A 17976-nucleotide genomic window follows, 5' to 3' on the forward strand; every position below is an offset into this window, starting at 1 on the left:
TCCTTCTGTCTTCAAACGGCTTCGCGACTTGATAAACTCGTCATTTTCAACAAAGTACCGCGTAAACAATAATTAAATGAACATTAACTAAATTATCCGACGGCAGGCTTTGAACGCAGGACCTCTTGCACAGAGTCCCAATATTTAAACCATTACGCCGTGGGCGCACGCATCGACAAGTGGCATAGAACGCCCTTGCCAATCTATTAAGGGCAAGCCATTACGTTGAGACGCATGGCGTGTTTCGATTTGGCCATCTCGACAGGCTGAACCGCTGCAATTAGTAGCTACTTTAGGTGTTCGCAGAGTCTTCTGCACTTAGCAAAGTATAGATGGCTCTGAAATTTAGAATAATAAAAGCAGGTAAAGCGTAATGAACAAAGCCGCAAGAACTTCTGGATCCACAAGCACGAAGATCAGACAAATTTATGTGCTACCCCTAATTCCCATGACGGCTGAACGATTGCAGCGCCAGAGTTCCCTCAAGTAATTATTGTAGGAAGCTCTCTGACGACCCCTTTCCGAGGCTTATTCTGTATCACTGTCACTGTATATTGTATGAGCGTAAGAAATGTAGTTATGAAAGTGTCAAGGTTACCGCTGAATAGAAATTCCAATTTTCCAGAAGAAATCGTACCTACAATGTAGTCTACTTTAAACCATATTTCTCGCTAAATAAAAGCACAAGCAGTCAGAGAAACACAGCGGCTAGCTTTCTTAAAGGTTGTCCCTTCGTATGAAGACCACAGAAGCTGCTTTTTTTCTTGGAAAAGGGAAAGATGCCCTGTTTGCTTGTCTACGCACGTTGCAGAGAGCGGACATCGCACTGGGGCCAATTTCGGTCATGGCAGAGCGCGAAACGGTGGTGGATTTCACTGTGCCCTACTACGACCTGGTGGGCATGTCCATCTTGATGAAGAAACCCGAAGTGAAATCGTCGCTTTTCAAGTTCCTCACCGTGCTCGAAGGAAACGTGTGGGGATTTATCCTCGCAGCATACTTTTTTACAAGGTTGGCGACATTTTCAATAAACCGCAGATCAAACGCGCAGTCATTCTAGTACATAGTAACAAGAAAGAAAATGTGAGGCTTATTATCATTTGACAGCGTGTGGTAGGCGTAACTGCCCAACTATGACACCGTATTTACTACTTGATCTCAATGTTTTCGTTAAATATAACGTACGTCCTATACTGAGCTATACCCTCTCAGTCAAACATCGGTCTGCAACATGAACTACTTTTATTTGCCAATTAAAGCGTTTGACATGTCAGACGGTTTTTCTGCATTTCACGTTTTGACATCCTAAGCGTTTCCAAAGTATCAGCGTATGCTTGGAAGACTTCTTTAAGCCGTGAACATGTTTGCTCTGCTAATTGCTTTTAGTATAGGCAAGCAACTGCTGTTTAAGCAGCTTTGGAAAATTTTATTTGATTGTAACTCTCCTTAAGTGTCATCGCTAACGATGCGTGATGGCATAAACTTATATAGCTCGACTGAACACCGTAGCGTAGCGTATGCATACTATGTCGGCTTTCAGTGGCATGAAGTTTACTACAAAATGGTATCCGTCATGAACTTACGATGCGACGCTCCTCGTCACAGTATTTGGTAAACTTTTACATCTCAGTCGGATTCCCATTTATATTCTGGCAGCGCGAGATTTTTTGGATAGGCCAATTGAATGTTCGACTCACAGCAATAACCTTACACGGTTTGGAAAACGGCGGAATATGTCTGCTTACACGAATATCCCATTTCTCGCAGCTTCCTCATGTACCTTTTCGATCGGCTGAGCCCTTACAGCTACCGAAGCAACCAGGAGAAATACAAGGACGACGAGGAGAAACGAGACTTTAACCTGAAAGAATGCCTCTGGTTCTGCATGACATCGCTCACACCCCAGGGTCAGTGCACTGAATGTCTATTCCATCCCAAGCTAACCCATGTGCCATTACTGGGGAACAACTGTTGTAGTTTTCGAAAAGTTCCAACAAATCGTTGTGGTCTTCCAACTCTACCCACAAAGCACGATAACAGGCCCTGCAGTTTCTTAGTATACAAGTTCTCAATACCACTTTTAAGTATATTCGTACACGCAATCACGACTACACGTACTTTTCCATTAACCTCGATTCGAAAAATTTAGTTCATTTTATTTATATTGTGTGCCACGGAGTCTGCCTTCTACGTCAGTAACTTTTGCTCTTTTTTTTCGTACCAATAAAATGACAACCAATATTTTTGATTGAGTTAGAATTGAACTAGCACTTGTAGGTTACGTCCAGCAAAGATTTATGACTCCTCCGAAGCCACAAAGGCCTGACTGGTGTTTCTGATTACCTAAGAATTATCCTCAGAGCTGCTCGCCTTTCAATCTGAGGTGAGTGTTTGCGAATTTCCAAGCTCATGAGCACTATAGGTATGACACCCCAGTTTATTTGATCAGACAATGGAGGAGGAGGAGTAGATCTTAATGAAAAGAAAAGAGGAGAAGTCGACCTGGAGAGCGTGTATCTAGCCTGCTACTCCTCACAGGGGTAAGACGAAGTGGGAGATACAGGGAAAGGTAGGCGGCAGGTAATCATGATACGGCACAATGAACTACTATTTACATGTTGTCCTATACGCGGATGCGTGCTTTAGACACAATACTCGCGGGAACAATCTTGTCCACACAGAACGCTATTGCGAAAACACGTTTCGCACTGTCTTCACGTGTCACAGGTTCTAGAGACGACCGTCTAAGCCAGCCTCACATAGAAAGCTCAAGAGTGATGTTATGGTGCGTTGGGCGTGGTCTAAAATATTTTCTTCCGAAAGGGTGCGGGAGTCCAAGCAGTCAAAACTAGACTTAAGTGTCCTTCGCTCGGCCTCATATTGAGGGCACACACAAAGTCTGTGAGCTATTGTCCCTGGAGTTTGACAGACGTTACAGTCCGGGTCTCATTCTCGTTAAATCTTGTGATAGTATCGGCGAGTGTAGGCCACACCAAGCCGTAATCGATGGATGAGTGTTTCCTGGCCTCTCCGCAACCGAAGTGGAAGCCGGAATCGCAAATAGCGTCAAGTCTTTGGAGGCGCTCATGCTGATGTTCGGGGCTGTCCCATTGTCGCGCTATAGAGGTTTTGACGGAGTTAGGAAGCAAGGCGTTGACGTCATACCGGGGAAAAATTAAGCTTTATCATTTTTCCGTCAGTGTGTGCCTTCTTTGGCTCCGCGTCAGTTTGCTCATTTCCAGCTATTCCACAATGGCTAGAAATCCACTGCAGCACGATGGTATGCGCGGATTTTAGACGCCTCAACGAGCACCATGATGTCATAAACCAGAGGACTGTATGCGGTTCTGTGATTCATGTAATTGCTTATGAGTTGCAGTGCGCGTTTTGAGTCACACAACAGTGTCCATTTCTCAAGGCTTTGTTGCAGTATGCAGTGGACTACTTCTGGAACGCCAGCCAACTCAGCTGCTGTTGACGATGCTTTGTGTCCTATCTTGAATCGTTGCGTGACCCCTTTTTCCAGGTACCGTGTAAGCTGCCGCGGAAGAGGTCTGTGTTACAGAACCATCTGCAAAAAACATGTTCTGTATATCTGTACATGTAAGCAATGTAGGATAGCGTGAAATGCTTCAGCCCAGCAAGCGGCATTTTAGACTTCTTTGTTATTCCGGGCATTGAGAGTCTCACCTTTGGCTCTGCCATCGTCCGGAGTAGAACTTCCGGTATCTCATGCAGTCCGACGGCAGTAGCTCTTGTTGCGACAACACGGCTTCCGAGTAGGCAGCTTCAGGCCATGTGCTTATGACGTTTGTCAGCAGGTGATTTCTGTGCCTAGTGAGAAGCTGTAGATGCACTTGCACTGGCTCATGTTGCAGCTAACCTCGAGCTGGGCGAGCGCGTGCCTTGCAATAGTGCCCCAAGTAGAAGCACATTGTGGTAGTCCTAGGTAAATTCTTAGTGCGCGAGCCTGAGCACTTCAAGTGTGCGTACGGCTGATATACTAATCCGAGAAAGTACAGGCGCACTGGTATCCAACAAAAAGTGCCTGGTAGAGCTGCAGAAGAGATGATTTGGATTGCCCCCACGATTTTGCAGACATATGTCGAATGACTTGAGTAAAACTGGCCAGCTTTTTTCTAAATGCAGAGATGTACTTCGACCAAGATAGGTCAATGTCGATTGTGACTCCGAGAAAATTGTAGTGGGTTACCGAAGGTATAATCTTCCCATCAACAATAATGGGATAGCAGGCCATTGACTTGCGTATAAACGCCATGGCAACACTCTTTGTCGGTGAGAGCTGTAGTCCATGACTGTTTATGTATATCGACATTATTGACACAGCATGCACTGTAGCTTCGTTTGTACTTGTGTATCTTATCTGCGTACACAGAGACCGAAACTGTACCTGCGAGTTCTTTGACGAGTTCAGCGAGAACAACATTCAATAAACTTGGGCTCAGTACAGCTCATTGAGGCACACCACGATAGGCGGGATGGTTCCTTGTATCACCGTCTAGAGTTGTCATGAATATCGTTCTCTTTTGAAGATAGTTGGCTACCGGCTGATGCAGGCCGCCACCAATGCCACATTCTTCAAGGGCATTTAAAATTGCGTCATGGAGAGCATTGTCAAAAGCATCCTTGATATCAAGAAAGACTGCAGCCGTCAATCGACGGCGACATTTCTGATGTTCAGCAGTCGTTACTAAGTCAATGACGCAGTCGATTGACGACCTACCCTTTCGAAAACCTGTCATCGCGTCTGGACATATATTACGCTTCCCCAAAAACCACTCCAGGTGCGTTCAAACCATACATTCCATGGTCTTTCCTATACAACTGGCAAGCGCCACAGGTCTGTAGGAAAGCATAGCATTGCAGACGATGGAAGTCGTCATAGTGAGAGCGCGCCGTTTGTAGGTGGCGACGATTATAAATTAAGCACGCTGTGGAAACGATGAGACAGGAAATTAGCCATATAGTGTAAGTTGATGCGGCTGCGACCAAGTTAGTTCGACCACAGAAAATAGTTGATTTCCTTGCGCAAATAATTTGTTGGAGGGCCCGGCCGAGAGTTGTCATGGGTTTGACAAACCTTGCATAAGTTATTGCACGCGTTTGCGAACTTGGCATCTATTTGCACCAGGTAACGGTGGACGTGAGAGCCCAAACGGCAAAGCAAGGGCTGATCACGAACTACATAACGACGCTACCTTTAAGCATTGCTCATCGACACTTTGGTGTAACTCACGTGTCTTTGCCATACGTTGCATTGCGGGTTATCCCGCCGGAAATATGCTTTGTGTACCCTCTGATGAGCGTTACACTTTAGCTACTTTACTCTGGCGGAGCCAATGAAACCCACGTTCATGGGAGGATCGTAATGTGAGTCGTTATGTCACACAAATTGCACTGACTCCGAGGTTCGTACTCGCATTTTACAAAAAGCGAAGTTGTTTCAGCAGCAAATATACATAGACAGAAATTGCACTCAGTCAAAAAGAATTCTACAGCATCACAAGGTGTTTATGTACATTAGCAGCACTTCAAAACTTTACTATGCATTGTAATTAAGCAACGAAACTCGCCCAGTGTTGTACTGACTCTGATATCGGTCCACGTATACATTACAGCTATGTCCTTGACAGTTGCAGATGCGAGTGGTGGTTTCGGGTCACATGCTGGGGGACGTTGTGTGTTCGTACCGCGTCCTGCCTTCGCGCGCAAAAAGCTGTTCCTTCAATGGCTCTCGCATACGCGCAGGTGGTGGCGAGGCACCGCGCAACCTTTCCGGACGCCTGGTGGCGGCCACCTGGTGGCTGTTCGGCTTCATCATCATCGCTTCGTACACGGCCAACCTGGCCGCCTTCCTGACCGTGTCCCGACTCGACTCGCCCATCGAGTCCCTCGACGACCTCGCTAAGCAGTACAAGATTAAGTACGCGCCCCAGACGGACCCGTCATCGACGACTTACTTCCATCGCATGGCCGACATCGAGTCCAGGTTCTACAAGTAAGCAGCATTCTTTAATGATGATGATGGTGATTTCTTGGCATCCCCTTTGAAACGGAGCGGTGACAAATAGTCACCTAGCCTGCTTGACTTACTCAGGTGTGGTATAGATGCATTTCATTCTAGCATTTTTTGTATACCACTCTAATATTTTTTCGCTTCTTTAAAACTGGAGAGCGATCACCACATAATTCAAATCGAGGTTGAACAATCTCACCGCGCGCCCAAGACAAGAAAGGCGCGACTCACTGACTGGAACGCGTATAGGAATGAGCTTCACAACGTTTCGGACATCAAAGAAGCTTGGCTAAACGGTATCGTATTTGCGGCTGACGGCCACACCAGGGCGATTCAACTAGACAAGGACCATCCAGTGGTTGATCATCACCTACTGCACTTATGCGAGGCTCGGCGATCGCTCCTCAAACGATGGCGACGCCAAAAGCTCAACCGCAAGCTCCAGCGCCGAATTGCCCTATTAAGCATGCAGGCACAGGAGTACGCTGAACAGCTAGTGAGTCATTACTGGCGATCCTTCTGCGACCAACTTCAAGGGACCCTCAGCAGAGGGAAGATTTGCCATACACTTCGAGCCTTGGTCGCCGACACCCACACCAAAACCCAACAAAGACATACAATTTACCGACTAATCCACAACTATGGCGGCACAGAGTATCAGCTATTCCAAGGACTTCATACGAAGCTACACGGCTCAGCTAACCCGCAAACCACTGCCACCAACCTTTCCACCCCCAGGGAGTACCAAGGAGCGCTGAACGAAGAGCTAGATCGGGCTTTCAGATAGGCAGAGTTACAGGCAGCCCTCTCTAGGCTAACACGCAATACGAGCCTGGGCATAGACAGAGAGACCAACAAGCACCTTCGACAGCTACCCCCTCGGGCGTTGACGACTCTCCTTCGGTACTATAACGACTGCTAGATTGAGGGCGAGCTACCAACAGCCTAGAAACACTCGGAGGTAACCATAGTAACCAAACCAAACAAACCCATTTCCATCGCAAATCTCCGCCCCATCTCCCTAACGTCCTGCGCCAGGAAACTGTTTGAACACATGGTCAACGAGCGGCCCACCACACATATCGAGGAAAACGATCGCTATCCGCACACCATGTTCGGCTTCCGCCAGATGCTCTCCAAGCAGGACGTCCTCTTCCGGCTAAACGAAGATATTCTTGACCGCTTGAGCAAACACAGCAAGCATTCCACTCTAGCTGTAGACGTAAAGGACGCCTTTGATAACGCGAGCCATGAAGCCATTCTCCGTAACCTAGAAGATATCGGCTGTGGTGCCAAAACATACTCCTACATGCGCGCTTTCCTCACTAACCGTACGGCCACGACGGGGATTGGCAACCTCCGGAGCAAGACATTTTACCTACCTAACAAGGGCACGCCACAAGGTCCGGTAGTCTCGCCACTTCTCTTCAACATGGCCCTCCTCAAACTTCCCCGCCTCCTGGACACCGTCCCAGGGATATTCCATGCTCTATATGCAGATGATATCACGCTGTGGGCGAGAGGCGCGAGCACGGGCGAACAGGAGGCCCATCTTCAGGAGGCTGTCAACATCATCGAACGGTACCTCAACACCTGCGCCCTTCACTGTGCCCCGGATAAATCCAAGCTGTTAGTAGTCGGGGCACGCACCCGGGGCCGGCCCCCAAGCCACGACGCACCGGACCCACAAGTCCTTCTTCAGGGAGTCCCCGATACCGAAGGTCGACTCACTTCGAATCCTCGGAGTCCATATACACAAGGATGGGTCCGGCTCCGCCACACTCCCCAGGCTACACAAAACCGTGGCACAGCTTACTCATCTGATACGACGGGTGGCCAATCGCTGCAATGGCCTCAAAGAGCACGACACCTTGCGAATGGTACAAGCCCTCCTTTACAGCCGCATTACATACGGAACTCCTTACCTCAACCTGAAGACAGCCGAGAAACGAAAGCTAATCCTCCTAATACGAAAGGCCACGAAGCTCGCCCTAAGACTGCCGACAACCGCCTTAACTGAGTGATTGCTTCGAATGGGAGTTCACAACTCCTGGGAAGAACTCGCGGAAGCACACCTAATCAGCCAGATCGAGAGATTCAAGCTCACAACCCCAGGCCGAGCAGTCCTCCGACGCACAGGATACGTATCCAGCCTAGAACTCGATGGCGAACGTAAGGAAAAGATCAAGTCGAAGCTCCGAGAATGTCTGCAAGTTTATCAAATCCCTCGGAACATGCATCCAGAACACCATCGAGGCAGACGGCTCGCCAGGGTAAACGCCTTCGGACACTATCACCGTAACTACCCGCAGGCAAGCTATGTGGACACAGTCAAGTATCCGGTCCGAAACGCCTTCGCCATCAGCGTCACAGACTACAGGGGGACGACACTGGCTTTGGCGACAATTCTGGCCAAACGTACAGACACAGCTGAGGAGGCCGCTATAGCACTCGCCACCCACACAAGCGATGACGCCATAGTGGTCTTCACCGACTCTCAAACAGCGGCGCGCAACTACATGAAGGGCAGGATCTCCATCAAAGCGATCAACATGCTGAAACGTGACCACACTACTCCCCCCCCCCCCCCCCCTCTACGCCTGCATCATGTGGGTTCCGGGACACGAGGGACTCGAAGGGAATGAAGCGGCACACACCGCGGTCCGCACAAGCGTCAAGCGGGCCTCCCCGCACGAGGTTCTAGACATGTCTCACCCACCCAAATCAGCGGAGGAAACGGAAACAATAGCGGTAACTTACCAAGCACTACTGCAGCACTATCGGCTTGGACGCAGGGTATACCCTCCACCACATCCAAAACTAACGAGAAACGAAAGCACCGACTACAGGCGATTCCAGAGCAATACCTTTGCCCACAGAAGCTTACTGCACCATTTCCACCCGACGCTGTACAGCTACACTTGTCCACACTTCAACGTGCCAGACACCCTGGCGCATCTCCTACTGCAATGCAAGACCATCCGAGCAAGCATCACAGCGACACAACTAGTAGAAGCAGACGCAGACCCAAACCTCCTCGCTGAAACGTGGGAGGCTGCGATCTCCAAGACGGAACTGGTCCACCAGCGTGAGCTCGTCGCCCGGGCCCGGAGGGTGATCCAAGCCAGAGGGTTCCTGGAATAAGGGATCAACCCTCCCACCTCGACTGACGAGTCACTGCTTTAAATAAAGTTCATTCATGTTTATGTTCAAAACTTTTCTACCTACCTTGTACTGCTACCTATACATGTAACGGGTTCGGTCATATCAATGTGTCCCTGCTTTTTTTTTCTCACCAATACTCTAAACGCCTCTTGCTTATCTCGACCACATACCAGTTGATGCTTCCGTCCTTTCATTACCAAGCGCTTCTGTAATGCGTATGTTACCTACGGGTCTCACCGGGTGAATCCCTTCGCATTTCATTAAGACATGCCCAGTGGTCTCCGCATTGTTGCTGCAGCAAACACCTGCGTCATCTTTCCGGTATGTTTCTGCCCTTAGGCAACCAACTCGAGCCTCAGATAGCAAACCACTGCCTTATACGTTATCGTACAGATTTTTCCTTCGAATTTCTTCTTCCCATTCTTGTAAATCTCCATGGTGTTTTCTTTTTCGACTCTTTGCATCCAAATCACTGTTTATGTTTCTCTAACTTTCTTTTGATGAGTCCTGGTTGTCTATTTACACTTTCAATTACCCTGTACTTGGTTTCCAACTTTCTTGACCTCTTCCTCCATTCTGTTAAAGTAACTGACTGCAACGCTACGCAGCATCGAATGTCAGTGTAGGTAGAGTCACTATGACAGGTGGAAATGGAATTGGTTATTTTGCCTTAGCAAATTACAATTGGCTGTCAGTGTGTTTGCAAGGCCTCCTTGGGCCCACGTGCGACGCCGCTGACTGGGGGCCACAGTTAGCTGCATCAGAATGACCGCACAACAATAACGAATACTAATGGTCAAGTATATACTATTCTACCTCAGATTGCGTACTATAAGTAAGACAAGCAGGCTTGCTTTTTTATGATTTGCTGGTTCACATTAGTACGAATGTATCTGACCAAATTTGCGCAGATGTCACCATATTCGCTGACTGCTTGCTCTTATGTAAATACGTCGTGTTGTTCGACACACATTGCCGTATGAACTTCGCAGGCTTCGTGCGTACTTCTGTATGTCTATAGCAGTAAGCCTGACTTTTTAAAAAAATGTTTTCTGCGCGCGTGTTTTTGTTTTTGTTTATGATGGCGTACCAAATCTCTGTACATACTATAGTGTTTTGTTTCGAGTTCTCATGTGTTGTACCTATACGAAGTATAGCGAGTAGCCGTAGTCAAGAAGACAGCCTCCTTTTGCCCCTCTTCGTGAGCATTTGCCGAAATGTCCGAATAAAAAAGAAAGTGAATTTAGTGGCCCGGACAGCCACAATGTGAGTACAAGTGGGCCAAGGTAACCTAAAATCAAGCATGCTGCACCACTTCACCTTCGCCGCGTTACACGTTTTGTTCTTCACCCTAAGTTTGATTTTTCAGCATCTGGAAGAAAATGTCTTTGGACGACACCTTGAGCGACGAAGAGCGCGCGAAACTGGCAGTGTGGGACTATCCAGTGAGTGAGAAATATACGAAGATCTGGTGGACCATGCATGATTCCGGCATGCCCACGAAATTTGAGGAAGGTGTGCGAAAGGTCAAGGAGTCCAAGGGCTCGCAAGAAGGGTTCGCGTTGATCGGTGAGTCATCGGCGAGCCTGTAGGGTATAGCGAGCTTTGGTGGTGTGTCTTCACGGACGCACAACCCGCTGCACTAGCACAGCGGCTATGGAGCCCTGCTGCTAAAGACGCGTTTAAAACCCGGGTTTCGTTAAATGCCAAATCGAGACTCAGCCTCTGTGCTGAGAGATAAATGCACGCTCAAAGCAGCCTTGGTTCTTCAAATTAAACCACAGGAAACTTCCTATCATAAAAGCAAAAAAAAGCAAAAATTAAGCACTGTAGCGGTATCTCCCTTACTGTGTCGTTCTTTGACGTTGTCACACGTGTCTTGCGAATGTAAACGCATTGCTCGGGATGTCGAAAAAAAACAAGAAGAAAAGATTCGAGTGCGCCATTCTTGCTGCTATAGCTAATGACGAGTTGCATAGAAAACAACAATAACGTCTCGACTTGAGCTTGGTGGTACGTCATCATGTTAGAAAAACAGCACTTGAAAATACAGACAAGACAGACAGCTTATTGTCAAGTGAAGCGTTTCTAGCAAGTAAAGAAAATGAGAGGAAAACAGACACAAGGAAAAAATCTCAGTGGCGATGTAGAAGTAAATGCAAGAAAAATGCATTAGCATTATGTCGCACTTCTTTGAGGTCTCGGATCCATGATTTAAGCCGCGCGTTCGCCACATTGCAACGTACTGTTCAGGAATTCACTCGAACCACGTCCTGCCTCATCGAGGTGCGAAGCGCAACTGACCGTCGTCCGAAGTCGACCCCCGTCATTTGTATATATATATATATATATATATATATATATATATTCGGAGAAAGGGGGCTAACCGAGGGGCCCGATATTTATTAGTCATATCATAAGAACCTAACAAACACTGACACCAAGGACAACATAAGGGAAATTACTTGTGCTTAACAAATGAAAAACACGATAAGTTAATGGAAATGAAAGTAGATGAAAAAACTACTTGCCACAGGTGGGGAACGATCTCACAACGTTCGCATTTCACGTGCGATGCTCCATCAATTGAGGTACCGTGGCCCCGTTTCGCCATCCACTTTCTTGGGTATTTATGTTGCCTAGTAGAACCCTGGGAGTGTTCGCCAGCGCCACCACTAGCCCACTCGCCCACACACCACTCCCCCACCCACTCACAGGCCTTGGCGGCGGATGAGGAACATCCATTCTGCCGCAGGCGTCACGAGAACGCGATCTTTTTGGGTGAAGGCAACAGGTCAATAAACCCACGCATGCTACCTGAAGGCATCAATGTTGCCAGATTCGAGACCCTCTTTATGTAATAAACCAGAGGACAGGGGGTTAACCAAGGGGCCTGATTTTTATTAGTCATATCATAAGAAGCCAACAAACACTGACACCAAGGACAACATAGGAGAAATTACGTGTGCTTAATAAGTGAATTAATTTATCGTTTCTTTATTTCTTTTATTAAGCACAAGTAACGCTCCCTATGTTGTCCTTGGTGTCAGTGTTTGTTGGCTTCTTATGATATATATATATATATATATATATATATATATATATATATATATATATATATATATATATATATATAGCTTCCTGGCATTCAATGTCAGAGGAAACATTCCTTTTGGTATAACATACTCACGGCGCTGACACGACGTGGACAAGAAGGACACAAACAGTGCACAGTATTTGTGTCCTTTCTGCACGCGTTGCTTCACTTCGAGCTTCAATATGACAGACAACACTACCAGTTCTCATTACGCAGCTTCCTTTCAGTGCTAAACTAGGATAATTGCAGTGAAAGCCCTTTCGAAATGCCGCCCGGCGTCATTCACGGTGAAAGAGTAGCCTTCCGTCTAGTTTAGCATTCGGCGTCGCAGTTTTTCGTTTTCCACCGCCAGTGTCAGAGAACCGTATACGGTCGGTGTTGAACACCAGAAAGTAAGTTACAGCACCGAGTTTCAGGCAGCGAAAAGTTGAAGCACGTCTCTTTAGGTGCGTCAGTCGCGCCACCCACTCTACGCGTCACTTACCAAACTTTTCAAGGGAGTTAGGGGCATGAGAAGGCCGCTAAGTGAAAAGACCGAAGTAGCCAAAACTCGACGAAGCAAAAAAGAAATGCGGGTGAATTTTAGCGTTTATAAAAGCGAAAGGCAAATCATTTATGTAGTATAGGCAAACTGTGAAAAAAGGACAGACAAAACGCAATTGATGCGTACTAAAGCCCACGACATCTGTCATGTATCATTCTATACCATCTGCTGACCTACGGCTTCGGCTGTACTCCCCTCGGTATTCACTAGCATTTATTAGCTTGAACACGCAACTCAGCCAACCATCGTGTGGATTCCATATGGTAAATGTCACGCGTGACTGTACTTGCATTGCAGCGGACTCAACCCGAGTGAAGTACGCCACAATGACCAACTGTGACCGTTGGCAGTGAATTCAGCAGAAAGCCGTTGGCACTGGCGGTTCAACAGAACTCGCCCTTGAAGGACCGGCTTTCAAGCGCGTAGGTATACGCGTTGTGGTTCACCTGTTTGTCGGTGGGTGTCGTTAGCTGCAGCAATTTGCTTGGTTACTGCGAAAGCGCTACGCGGCGTTAGCGTGCTCGGGCCCTATAACGTAAAGCTATTCCAATATGTTTTTTTATTAAAATCTCCTGACGTCAAATTTGCGTAACCAACGACGCAAGCATCGGGCGCTGACCCTCAGGGTCGTCTGAACAGACAAATCAAACGCTCTTTTGTTTATAGGAGGTCACTTTTCTTTGCTGTAAAGACGAATAGCATTGCCTACAGTGAGCGGCTTGTCTTATCTAATTGGCTGACAAGAGGCGAGGAGCACGCTCAAGTGGAAAGGCATTCGATGGGGCCGAGTCAGTGCACTGAAACTCGGTAACCGGATGAAGAGGGTGGTCCGGCGTCTGTGTTTGGTCCGCTTTCCCTTACTTCGCTTGCGGTGGCTGGTCAAAAATCACGACGGCATGCAACGGAAGGTTAAGAATGCCGCTAAAACGAATCCTCAGCAAAGAAATGTTCGCAGAACGAGGTCGTAAACGTGCCGAAAGTGCTCGAAAACGTTACACAGCCACGCAAAAACCGAGTAGCCAGTGCCTGAACGATCGGTGGCAGCCATCTTTTATTCCTTTTGGAACGGGGCAGCCTGCCGCTATTCAGAAGAAAATTCAGTTTTTTTTTTTTCGGCACAATAATGCATCTTTAACACGTGCACGTCACTTTGACGTGGTGAGTTCTCGCGGTTTTGTGACGCCGCGTGACAGGCAGTTGACGTGGGCGTCGCCCGAAAACTTTTGACCAATAGCCGAGGGATAATGGCGAAAGGGCGTCGAATCATAAATACCTATTTTTCTTTTTTTCTTTCCCATCATGCAAAATCAGTGCGTTCACGTCATATCAGATGGGAAGCTATCGTGGTTTTTGTGACGTCGCGTGACAAACAGGCGAACTAGGGGTGGTCCAAAAAAGTTTTCGACCAATCTCGGAGGGCTGATTGCAGAACTGGAAAAGTTTGGAATAGCTTTACGTTATAGCGCCCCATGTTTGCCTTGAGGTTATTCTTGTCTCAATTCATTCATTCAGTTTATTCGGCATCGCGGCACATTGTGGGCTGCAAAGAAAAAAGGTATTAACATGAGCCACTATCAGCATGGGGCTTGTTGGCAACACTGCAAACCACTGCAAACGGTTCTCAGAGCACGGAAGAGCTTTTAGCGCTGGCGTTTCGCTCCCAAAACATACACACACACACACAAACCCACGCACGCACGCACGCACGCATGCACACGTCGGCCCGTCGTTTGTCGTTTGTCGTCTGCTTCACTTTCGAGTAATGAAGCCGTACCAGCAGGATAAAGATGGCCACCGAAGATCTCCGAGACGGCATTATAGTTGAGCCTGCTTACGAAGGGGGCCGATCATAACGCAAATTCTTCGCTATAAGAAACATTCGTTATCAATTACGTTACCCTCAAAACCCCGTATAAAGGAAGGAAGTGCGGCAGGGGATGTCGTCACGACGACTGGCACAGCGGTTACCTGGAATTTATCCTGAAAACTTTAAGCACATCAGTGTTACCTTTGGACTAGATAACGAATAAGAAAACTTTAAAAAGCTGACTGCGCTATTACGTCTGTTGAGACAATTTGCATTACCATCCGCGGTGGCTTAGTGGCTGAGACATACTGCTGCTGAGAACGAAGTCGCAGGTTCAATTCCTGGTCACAGAGGCCGCATACCGATGGGGTGAATAATGCTCGTGCTTTTGAGGGGTTTAGGTGCACGTCAAGTAGCTTCAGGTAATCAAGATTAATGCGGAGCCGTCTGCTAGGGCGTCTGTCATAGCCCCAGTTTTGCTTTGGACCGTTTAACGCCCACGAATCAATCAGAAACATTGCGTAAAAGCGTATTTTCACATCGGTTGCACAGTGGATCATCACGATTTCCACTAGGTGCAACGAGAGTCTTCTGGATAATGTTATGACGAGGCACTTGTACCTGCGTACCGCCAGCGCTGTGGAAACAGTGCGACACTTGCGGGCGCGGAAGCCTTTGCTGTACTAGACTTAATCATTATTTCTTTTTAACGCAACAGCGTTAAGGGACTGATGCCGCAGAAAATCCGGTGTCAGCGTCGACGGCGTTGTCCGTTAGAGAAAAATCATGCCGAACTACACATCCCGAACCACGCAGGCCCACCGCATGCCGCATAGGCGTTACTGAACTAATTAAATTGCTCAAAGTAAAACGCGTAAAAAATTGTAAAGTACGTCTTAAACACAACCTAAAGACATGATAGCATCGGGTTGTAATTTGAATGTACGAGTAAACATATTCGGTTGCGCGGAAATTCAAACCCATTTTCCAGCTGCCCTATTAGGTCTGTCTTAGTAGGGGCGGCGCGCCCCGTTCGGATCCTTGCAGCACCATCCAGAAGGCGCTCGCCTCCGCGCATCCGCGGCAGCGGCGTCGCCCGCCGTTAGAGGGGGAAAGAAAAAGAAGAACCAGAAAGCCCAGTTTCATGCATAGCACTCGCCGCCAGCGTTTTCAGGAAAACATTACGGTTGTGTAAACTGTAGTTGCCGGGAAACATGAGAAACAGCCATGGATCTTTGAATGCCAACGCATTCCACTCTTAAAGGGGAAGCTTAAGCGTCCTTCAAGTTTTTTCTTTCGCTTTCGGTGTCGACAGAATCCGCAAGCTACTCAACGAGCGTCGCTTGGAAAGCCTCAAGGAAACGTGGTGGAACAAGAACCCCGCCCGTCTCACATGTGACGACAGCGAGCGCCAAAGCGGCGGCATCAGCATCCGGAACATTGGTAGGCAGTTTGAGGCCAGACCAAAGTGAGATGGACCATCTTTCTGTTTTAGTATGAAACTCCATTCCTGTGTGCAAAAAAAAAAAGGAAACAGTGCAAAAAACCCTCGCTCTCCCAGCGATTGCGCTAAGTTGTTGACTGTCACTAGCATCTTCCACAGCTCGTCAGCTTTGTTACTACCAAAGCGCTCTACAGCACAGGGTTTGAAGCTCATGACAAAACCGAAAATTAAAGACAGAATGGAGAAAAAGCAAATAGTATTTATTTAAATATCTAGATTGTTTATTACACTGCAAATACATAACTAAGCTGTTCCCGGATTGCAAGCGGTACGTTTGTAGTACCCGCCTTGCCGGGATTATGTTTCTTTTTTATTCTTCACACTTAGAGTGCTTCCCTTTTTGTGCACCTGCTGTTGTAATTCGGTTGCGCGAATGTGTGCGCCCTTTTCTTTTATTCTCCGAGCTGTATTTCTTGTACAACTTTTTGGCCGTGTAACGTGCTCTATTTGCATGAATAACAATTTTGCCCACATGTTTGGTCTTCGAATAGGCGGAAGTATTTTTTTTAAATAAACATAAAAATAAATTTACAATAGGGTATGATTGGCTAAGAGGACAACTATTTCGAATTTTGGATTACATCGAATAAAAGTAAATCACGGAAGAAAATCAGCCGCAGTTAAACACATTTTCATTACCCGACATGTCACCGTTCAGACAATAGTTTCAACAAATTGTGCATGCGCGCAACCTTTCCGGTCAGTTTCTCCGCGAAGCTAAGAAACGAAGTAGCTTGCCTCAGTGCAAGGTGTTCCGACAGCTTGAACTGGGGCAAGGTTTGCGCAAATCTCCATAGGATTAGTGTTTTCTGGGATTCGGGAATGCTGTGGCGTCTCTTGAAATAAAAGCAGTCACCTGATAAATTTCTCTTTAAACAGGTGGCGTTTTCATCGTCATCTTCATCGGCGTTGTCATGGCTTGCATCACCCTAGCCATAGAGTACTGCTACTACAAGAGCCGCAAACCTAACAGCAAAGTGGTCGCCGTCAAAGAATACTCTGGCAAAGACTTCATCAAAGACTCTATCAATCACTAGTAGCCTTCAACCAGGCATTTACTCCCGAAGCACCTCACTCGCTACGCTATACCGAAGAAGAATATTCCCTCGCTTGCTAGAAACAGCAGGGCGCGGGAAACTTACGAGTGAATAGATATTGTTCCAAACGCGTTTTAAGATTAGGTGCGTGTGTACTAAATTATCCAGAGAAATATGCCAGAGTTTCGTTGAATAAAAACAAACCTTTTAAAGTGCTTTACCTTATAGCGACATTGAGAACCACTGCTGTGAATGGCACTTCTTCCTCCCTTTCACATTAAGATGTCTTTCAGCAACCATCCCAATAAAGGTCCCAGAGCTGTGACTTAGCCGGACACTAGCGTAAAGTGACCACACGTCCACAAAGAAAGCGCTACAGGGCCCGCTTTTACGCGCGTAGTCCTGTTGCGCGTCTTCGTGCCCGCGGCCAGTGTCAAACTTGGGTGCCGCTTCGCACCAGAGAGGCAGTTCTATGCGACAATGACCCGAGGTGGTGACCAGAACGTTGGTAGTAACACCGAATGCTGCAGTAAAGCAGAAGAGGGCGTCCTGCTAAATCTCGAGCAAGAGCATCTGTCACCTGCTGGCGCAGAATCAATACTGTTCCGTTAGCTGGTCATGCATCACAAACCGCATCAAGGCAGAGTAAGGACATCATACTCTAGAGTCAAGTCGCAAATAGATTTGCGATTTAAGCGTACGTTAATAATGTTTGAGTGGCAAATCTGCCTTGGCAACGTACGGCATAAAACCCAAAGGAAAACCAGAAAACCGAAACAAAACAG

At 47.3% G+C, this 17976-nt stretch overlaps 1 pseudogene; it reads left to right on the forward strand.

Moving 5' to 3' along the window:
- Positions 1–17543, forward strand: part of LOC126540361 (ionotropic receptor 25a-like) — a 65000-nt pseudogene extending 47457 nt beyond the window's left edge.
- The last annotated feature ends 433 nt before the right edge of the window (positions 17544–17976 follow it).

The sequence above is a fragment of the Dermacentor andersoni genome, chromosome 2 (genome assembly GCF_023375885.2).
Source record: "Dermacentor andersoni chromosome 2, qqDerAnde1_hic_scaffold, whole genome shotgun sequence".
Taxonomy (NCBI): Eukaryota; Metazoa; Arthropoda; class Arachnida; order Ixodida; family Ixodidae; genus Dermacentor; species Dermacentor andersoni.